This window comes from Triticum urartu, chromosome 4, assembly GCF_003073215.2.
Source record: "Triticum urartu cultivar G1812 chromosome 4, Tu2.1, whole genome shotgun sequence".
Taxonomy (NCBI): domain Eukaryota; kingdom Viridiplantae; phylum Streptophyta; class Magnoliopsida; order Poales; family Poaceae; genus Triticum; species Triticum urartu.
This window is the reverse complement of record NC_053025.1, coordinates 33764356-33774314: the sequence shown is the minus strand read 5'-3', so window position 1 is coordinate 33774314 and position 9959 is coordinate 33764356.

Sequence of the window (9959 nt, the reverse complement as noted above, 5' to 3'; positions counted from 1 at the left end):
ATTGACTTGACCCATTCCGTTAGCTTAGCACTTGATCGTTTAGTTTGTTGCTATTGCTTTCTTCATGACTTATACATGTTCCTATGACTATGAGATTATGCAACTCCCGTTTACCGGAGGAACACTTTGTGTGCTACCAAACGTCACAACGTAACTGGGTGATTATAAAGGTGCTCTACAGGTGTCTCCAAAGGTACTTGTTGGGTTGGCGTATTTCGAGATTAGGATTTGTCACTCCGATTGTCGGAGAGGTATCTCTGGGCCCACTCGGTAATGCACATCACTATAAGCCTTGCAAGCATTGCAACTAATGAGTTAGTTGCGGGATGATGTATTACGGAACGAGTAAAGAGACTTGCCGGTAACGAGATTGAACTAGGTATTGAGATACCGACGATCGAATCTCGGGCAAGTAACATACCGATGACAAAGGGAACAATGTATGTTGTTATGCGGTTTGACCGATAAAGATCTTCGTAGAATATGTAGGAACCAATATGAGCATCCAGGTTCCGCTATTGGTTATTGACCGGAGACGTGTCTCGGTCATGTCTACATAGTTCTCGAACCCGTAGGGTCCGCACGCTTAAAGTTCGGTGACGATTGATTATAGTTTTTGTGTTTTGATGTACCGAAGGTTGTTCGGAGTCCCGGATATGATCACGGACATGATGAGGAGTCTCAAAATGGTCGAGACATAAAGATTGATATATTGGAAGCCTATATTTGGATATCGGAATCGTTCCGGGTGAAATCGGGATTTTACCGGAGTACCGGGGGGTTACCGGAACCCCCCCGGGGGTTAATGGGCCTACATGGGCCCTAAGGGAGAAGAGGAGGGCGGCAGGCCGCGCGCCCCCTCCCCCCTAGTCCGAATAGGACAAGGAAGGGGGGCGGCGCCCCCCTTTCCTCTTTCCCCCTTCCCCTTTCCTTCTCCAACAAGGCAAGAGGGGGAGTCCTACTCCCGGTGGGAGTAGGACTCCTCCAGGCGCACCCCTAGGGGCCGGCCGCACCTCCCCCCTCCCTCCTTTATATACGGGGGCAGGGGGCACCCCATGACACACAAGTTGATCTTCGTGATCGTTCCTTAGCCGTGTGCGGTGCCCCCTTCCACCATATTCCACCTCGGTCATATCGTAGCGGTGCTTAGGCGAAGCCCTGCGTCGGTAGAACATCATCACCATCATCACGCCGTCGTGCTGACGAAACTCTCCCTCAACACTCGGCTGGATCAGAGCTCGAGGGACGTCACCGAGTTGAACGTGTGCAGAACTCGGAGGTGCCGTACGTTCGGTACTTGGATCGGTCGGATCGGGAAGACGTACGACTACTTCCTCTACGTTGTGTCAACGCTTCTGTGCCGGTCTACGAGGGTACGTAGACAACACTCTCCCCTCTCGTTGCTATGCATCACCATGATCTTGCGTGTGCGTAGGATTTTTTTGAAATTACTACGTTCCCCAACAGACGATGGCGATGATTTCCCCCTCCACGAGGGAAGTTTCCCCAGCAGAACAGCTCTACGAGCCCTAGATTGGATCCGCCAAGGTTCCGCCTCGTGGCAGCGGAGTTTCGTCCGAGAAGATGGCTTCTATTTTTTTTCATCGAAAGACTTCATATAGCAGAAGATGGCCACCGGAGGGCCACCAGGGGGGCCCACGAGGTAGGGGGCGTGCCCAGGGGGGTAGGGCGCGCCCCCACCCTCATGGGCAGGGTGTCCCCTGGTGAATCTCTTCCGCTGAGTATTTTTTATATATTCTGAAAACGTCTTCCGTGAAGTTTCAGGACTTTTGGAGCTATGCAGAATAGGTCTCTAATATTTCTCCTTTTCCAGCCCAGAATCCCAGCTGCGCATTCTCCCTCTTCATGTAAACCTTGTAAAATAAGAGAGAATAGGCATAAGTATTGTGACATAATGTGTAATAACAGCCCATAATGCAATAAATATCGATATAAAAGCATGATGCAAAATGGACGTATCAACTCCCCCAAGCTTAGACCTCGCTTGTCCTCAAGCGAAAAGCCGAAATCGAAAAATATGTCCACATGTTTAGAGATAGAGGTGTCGATAAAAATAAAATACGGACATGAGGGCATCATGATCATTCTTAGAACAACAACTTATATAATTCTTGTCATATGATTTCTTATGCTAGAGTAATAATTCAATCACAATTTCAAGTATGAATCGTAAACTTCATTGAAAACTAACAAACTATAATCTCAGTCATTGGAGCAATTGCAATTTATCATAACATAGGAAAGAGTCAATGTATAAGAGCTTTTCAGCAAGTCCACATACTCAACTATCATATAGTCTTTCACAATTGCTGACACTCACGCAATACTTATGGGTATGGAGTTTTAATCGGACACAGAGAAAGATAGGGGCTTATAGTTTTGCCTCCCAACGTTTTACCTCAAGGGTAATGTCAACAGTAATAGTTCATGAAAACTCACATCCAATTAGCCATATATACCAGGATCTTTCCAACATACTATGCTTGCCAAAGGATAAAATGTAAAAAGGAAGGGTGAAAGATCACCATGACTCTTATGCAATGTAGGAGATAAAAGTAAAAGATAAGCCCTTCGCAGAGGGAAGCAGAGGTTGTCATGCGCTTTTATGGTTGGATGCACAAAATCTTAATGCGAAAGAACGTCACTTTATATTGCCACTTGTGATATGGACCTTTATTATGCAGTCTGTCGCTTTTATTTCTTCCATATCACACGATCGTATAAAGTTTATTTTCTCCCACACTAATAAGTCATACATATTTAGAGAGCAATTTTTATTGCTTGCACCGATGACAACTTACTTGGAGGATCTTACTCAATCCATAGGTAGGTATGGTGGACTCTCATGGCAAAACTGGTTTAAGGGTATTTGGAAGCACAAGTAGTATCTCTACTTGGTGATGAATTTGGCTAGCACGAGGGGAAAGGCAAGCTCAACCATGTTGGATGATCCATGATAATATAATTTATCTCAGATGTAAGAAAACATAACCCATTACGTTGTCTTCCTTGTCCAACGTCAACTCTTTTAGCATGTCATATTTTAATGAGTGCTCACAATCATAAAAGATGTCCAAGATAGTATATCTATATGTGAAGACCTCTCTTTCTTTATTACTTCCTATTAATTGCAACGATGACCAAAACTATGTTTGTCAACCCTTCAACAACTTTTATTCATCATACTTTTCTATGTGAGCTCATTACTCTCCATAAGACTCACATGATCTCTTTGTTTCTTTTTATTTCTTCTTTTCTTTTATTCCCTTAGGATCATGGCAAAATAATCAAGCCCTTGACTCAACACTAATCTTTATTATATAGCTCACGGACTCGATTACATAGAAGAATTATAAAGCAAAACTCACGACTAGATCATACTAAGAACTTTTATTCTACTAGATCAAGATATTACCAAAAGGATCGAACTAAGAAAAATGGTAAAGATAAAAGTGATGGTGATACGATACCGGGGCACTCCCCCAAGCTTGGCAGTTGCCAAGGGGAGTGCCCATACCAGATACTCAATTCTTCTTTGTTGGTGGAGAAGGTGATGGTTTTGTTGATGGCGTAGGCTTCTTCCTTAATTTGCGCTTGAGGACAGAATTTTGGTCCCTTAGGTCCTCGATCTCCTGCTCCAGGCTTAGTATCTTTTTGCATAGTTCCTGCTTGTTTTCCTGCAAGAGGCGAAAAGGGATAAACTCGATCTTAGGTTTCTTTACTCTATCCGGGAGGCTTGACTTTTTGAACTCCACATGCATGTCCCCAGGTTGAGGTAGTGGGACTTCATCTTCATCTGAGCTCGTCTCCTCCTTTCCCTTAGGTTCATAGTCCTCTTCTTCTTCCGTAGTCCAACCACAATGCTCCACATCCCCATAGACCTTAGGATCTGCAAGGTAATCAGCCACATAGCTTTCTCCTTCCGAATCCTGGGACGACATGTTGCTCTAATCTGCAGCAGGACAGCTCGAAACAAAGACAAGAGATATTTGCGTGATACAGAGTCAAAACCTTCGGGAGATTATATAAAATTTTTACCGACCAAAAAACGTAACGTGTAAGAAAACGGAGTCTGGAGAGCGCACGAGGTGCCCACGAGGTAGGGGGCGTGCCCAGGGGGTAGGGCGCGCCCTCCACCCTCGTGGAGCCCTCGTGTCCTTCCCGGTGAGGGAGTCCTGGATTAGGGGGTCTCCGGACAGCCGGACTATCTCCATTAGTCGGACTGTTAGACTATGAAGATACAAGATTGAAGACTTCGTCTCGTGTCCGGATGTGACTCTACTTGGCGTGGAAGGCAAGCTAGGCAATACCATATGGATATCTCCTCCTTTGTAACCCACTGTGTAACCCTAACCCTCAATCCGGTGTCTATATAAACAGCTCGGTCCATTTAACGAGCAGCGCTACGGTCGTATGTGAGCCACGACTCCGCTATATGGGCTATATCTCGCGCACTCAGCAATTCACTTACTGTCGTGGACTAGTCTTCTAGGGTTTCAGCCTCTCTCGCTGTCCTCGTCGCGTGTGTTATCGAGGTGCTACCCTCGGTCCGGTTTTTGTTGAACTCACTCTCATAATTACTCTCGTCATACTCGATTAATTGCGAAGCAGGGACAATTAGGGGTTGATTTAGGCTCCAGTTCTCAGAGTGGACCGTCCCTTGAACCGCTATCGAGTTGTGCTGGCAAAACTTCATGTCCCCCTTGTCGTCCTCCTGTGTACCAATCTCTAACTCACGTTCGGGAACGCCCCATACTCCGGAGATCCGCCTCGTGTGATATTTTTGAGCATCCGACATTTTTGCTTTGTCCTCGAAGTACTATCCTCATTGATGAGTTCCCATCTGTGTCGTCCAGTGCTATTGGTCTTTGAGTGGCTTCGCATTCCTACCTCATCCATGCCTTTTTGATATTTGAGGTGATGCTGGTTGTCTTCAGGGGTTGAGAGCTATTTGGCTCCTCCAGACGAAGGACTTTTTGTTAGTCACTGTCGTGGATTCGACTGGCTTTGCATCTGCATTCGAGCTAGGAGTCTCAGCCTCTCGCGACGATGTTGCTTGGAGCAGATTGAAACTACGCCCCTGGCCATCAGGTCGATTGGCGGTTTGTTCTACACGATCCGCCATCGCGTTGATGGTTACTGAATCCTTCGCTGATATCCTTTTCCGATGCCCAAATGCGCCGGACGCGCCCCACGTTGCGATGGGTATGACTAGCTTCTTACCGCTTCAGATACAAGTAACTCAGCAGCGCAGCGCCTCGCATCACTTCGACCACTTGTTTCGGAGCCAACGTTGGCCACGCAATCTCGCGGTGACGTGGGGTGGGGCTACGAGCTTACACGCACCTCAGGAGATGCTTTAATGATCTCATACCTGCGGGCTGATCGAGGCCGGAACAGCAGCAGCATAATGCCTAACTTCTACAGCTCCCTCTCGCACGGTCCATTGTTGTGCGTGCAAGCTTGCTCTCTCCAGGAACCTCCCATACTCGAATTCCGCAGCCCGCTTCTTGCCAAATCGACATTGCCGCATGCTCTGTGTCGTGTCCGTTTCTGGCATTCACCGCTGCGGCATATTATATCAGCACTCGTCCTTCGGGACATTTCCTGAATTCCCTGAAGAGTCTTCTTCTCTGGTGTTTAGAGAGAGACCGTGGCTCGGATCATTGTTCGACTCGCGGCGACAACCCTAGGTATTCTGGGGTTACGCCGAGGGCGGATTTTAAGAAGAATAATCTTCAGATGCCCCAACTTTACCGCACCCTGTTAATAGCCGGGCTACTGTCGATGTTTAAGCGCTCGTACTTCATCCTCGACTTTGACTCCGAAGAACATCGACGGTATGGACGCCGTAGAGACGAACTGACGCCAGAGCACCTATACGGGCACTGGAAGGCCACCTTCATCCGGGTTATGACGGGGGGCATTATGTAACATAGTGTGGGTATCACACCCATTATCGATTAGCCTCAACCACGCTCTGATCCAGCAAGCACTGAGCTTCTGCGTCAAGGGAGATAGCTGAGCCGCTCCCTTTCATCCTGACCTGAGCTCTAACCTTTCCTATGAGCGCTCGAGCAGGTGGACATTCCGGCTTTGTTGTCTCATACCGGTCGCGTATAAGTCCAGCTCCACACGCAGCGAGAGTGTGGGTGTGTATACCGGTCACACGCGGGAATATATTAACACTCGTGGATTAGGGTGCCTGCCGAAGAAGGACAACAAAAAAAGGCTCGTAACATGCCAACAAAACAACATCACCTTTCTTGTCTCTCTAGCAAGAGGCTGTAGGGAAATCAGGAGGATGAAAGAGCCAGCTCTCGTGAGAGAGCGGCTGGCGGAGAGGAGGAGGATGACAATTACATGCCCCCCTCCGAAGATGAGGCAAGCCTCGGCGATGATGAATTCGCTGTACCAGAGGATCCCGTCGAACAAGAGCGCTTCAAGCGCAGGCTTATGGCCACGACAAATAGCCTAAAGAAAAAGCAGCAGCAGCTTCAAGCTGATCAAGATCTGCTAGCTGACAAATGGACTGAACTCCTCGCAGCCAAGGAATATAAACTCAAGCGTCCCTCCAAGAGTTACCCAAGGCGCAGGTTACTACCCCGACTGGAGGAAGAAGCGTATGATACGGCTGACCGCCGTGATAGAGAGGCATTCCTGCCGGAAGCTCAGCCTCCACCCCAACGCCATCCAAATAAAAAGGCATGGGGAGATACGCCAGACCTGCGAGACATATTGGAGGACAAAGCAAAGCACTCAAGATCGATCTATGGATCACGAGGGCGCACCACTCTACGAGACGGTAAATGTCACGCCGGATACAGTAAAAGCAAATCCGGCCGGGTCGAACACAGCGGGCAGGACCCATACGAGCTGCGTCGTGATATAGCCCAATACAGAGGCGCCACACACCCCTTATGCTTCATAGACGAAGTAATGGAACATCAATTCCCAGAAGGTTTCAAACCTGTAAACATTGAATCATACGGCGACACAACAGATCCCGCGGTATGGATTGAGGACTTCCTCCTCCACATCCACATGGCCCGCGGTGATGACTTACATGCCATCAAATACCTCCCACTAAAACTCAAAGGACCAGCACGGCATTGGCTTAATAGTTTGCCAGCGGACTCCATTAGCTGTTGGGAAGATCTGGAAGCCGCATTCCTCGACAACTTTCAGGGCACTTATGTGCGACCACCAGACGCCGATGACTTGAGCCACATAATTCAGCAGCCAGAAGAGTCGGCCAGGCACTTCTGGACTCGGTTCCTTACAAAGAAAAACCAAATCGTTGACTCTCCGGATGCAGAGGCCTTAGCGGCTTTCAAGCACAACATCCGAGACGAGTGGCTAGCCCGGCACCTTGGTCAGGAAAAGCCGAAATCTATGGCAGCCCTCACGACGCTCATGACCCGCTTTTGTGTGGGAGAAGACAGCTGGTTGGCTCGCAGTAACAACATATCAAAGAACCATGGTACCTCAGATACCAAGGACGGCAACGGCAGGTCACGTCGCAACAAGCATAAGCGCCGCATTAACGGCGAAAGTACTCAGGATACGGCAGTCAATGCCGGATTCAAAGGCTCTAAACCCGGTCAGCGGAAAAAGCCATTCAAACAAAGTACGCCGGGTCAGTCTAGTTTGCTCGTGTCAAATACACGGCACCCCGGACAAGCCAGTCAATCACACCAACAGGGATTGTTGGGTGTTCAAGCAGGCCGGCAAGTTAATTGCCAAAAACAAGGACAAGGGGCCGCATAGCGATGACGAGGAAGAACCCCGGTAGCCGCTGACTGGAGGACAGAAGAGGTTTCCCCCGCAAGTGCGGACGGTGAACATGATATACGCAATCCACATCCCCAAGAGGGAGCGGAAGCGTGCGCTCAGGGACGTATATGCGTTGGAGCCAGTCGCCCCAAAGTTCAACCCTTGGTCCTCCTGTCCGATCACCTTCGATCGTAGGGACCACCCCACCAGTATCCGTCACGGTGGATTCGCCACACTGGTCCTAGACCCAATCATCGAAGGATTTCACCTCACTCGAGTCCTCATGGACGGCGGCAGTAGCCTAAACCTGCTTTATCAGGACACAGTGCGCAAAATGGGTATAGACCCCTCAAGGATCAAACCCACAAAGACGACCTTTAAAGGCGTCATTCCAGGCGTAGAGGCCCACTGCACAGGCTCAATTACACTGGAAGTGGTCTTCGGATCCCGATAACTTCCGAAGCGAAGAGTTAATCTTTGATATAGTCCCGTTCCGCAGTGGTTATCACGCGCTGCTCGGATGAACCGCATTCGCTAGATTCAATGCGGTACCACATTATGCATACCTCAAGCTCAAGATGCCAGGACCTCGCGGAGTTATTACAGTCAATGGAAACACAGAGCGCTCTCTCCGAACAGAGGAGCACACCGCGGCCCTCGCAGCAGAAGCGCAAAGCAGCCTCTCAAGGCAATCTACCAGTTCGGCGTTTCAAAGCCCGGACACCTTCAAGCGTGCTCGGGGCAATCGGCAAATAGACCGCCTGGTGCGATCTGAGCTCGCGTAGCAATACGACGGCCACCTTAATCCTAGCCCAACGACGTTGTTCGTGCCGCGCGTACATAATTACGCATTAAAAATACCATGGGCACAGATGGGGAGGGGGAGGCACAACTATGGCACGCCCCAAAACGCGGCCTAAACCGCACCAGGGGCTTCCCGTTTGGTTATTTTTCTTTTTCTTTCAGGACTTCAATCTCTGGAAACACTGTCCGGCAGCTCTATTGCCGAACACATGATACAGCAACCAAGGAGGCCGACCACTACGGAATTCCCAGGTGGATTACAGATTTCATATAATTCCTCAGCTCGCCCTTGGAAGGGACATAGTCCTACTCATTTGCTCATTACACTATCTGTATCACTCTGCTTTAATGCAATTTTTTAATATACAATGCATGACATTACGACTATTATCGCATTTTTGTTATGTGTATACATATCTATGTGTTCATTAATGACGCCTAGCAACCGTACACTCTGGTACGGCCAATGCACCAGGGGCTTACATACCCACAATATGGTGTGAAAAGTCCGAACACTTTCACAAGTGCGGCACCCCGAACTTATAGCATTATATGCATCAGCTCCGAATCATGTCTTTGGTCAAATGTTGGGTTTGCCCGGCTCCTATGTTTTGGTACCTTACATTCCGCTCTATCGGCTAAGGTAGCGCTAGGAGAACTACTGTGATTGTGCCCCGGTTCTGCCGGGCTGAGCACCTCAGTAGAGAAAGCTAAAACTGACTGTCATGATAAGGCGAGAGACTGGTCGCTGTTCGGCGAGGTTTTTCGAGACCCTAAAGACTTATGCCGCTTAGGGCGAGGGGCCGGCTCCGTCCGGCTTACAGGCGTGTATCGCGCCCCGAATTCGTCCTTCCGAATACCAGGGGCTTTGCCGAAATTTAAAATTATAGAATTCTATGGCTAAGTGAGAGTGTTAAAGCATTATTAGTCCAGTTGCCTTGTTCGTTGTGCAGAGCACCTCCCTCGAAGGACCCAAACATGGGAACAAGAGTGCTCAGGTTTATCCCGAACACCCCAGCACTCGTGGTATGGGGGTAGAAGCCGAGGACTAGCCATCTCTCAAATTGGACAAACAACCAAACAGAAGGTAATATTTTAAATTCACACAAGCGTTGCATAGCGCATATGAAACAAGTTTTCATCTGACAGGATAAAAAACGAGCAAGTCTCATTCAAATATTACATTTTGTGAACACTCATCCGCGATAAGATGGGCGCCCGGCAGAACACCCTCATAGTACATCTCGGGGTGGCGGTGCTCCTTACCCTCCGGCGGCCCCTCCTTGATCAGCTTCACGGCGTCTAGCTTGACCAACTGCGTTTTTACACGGGCGAAGGCCCGGCGTGCACGCTTCAAT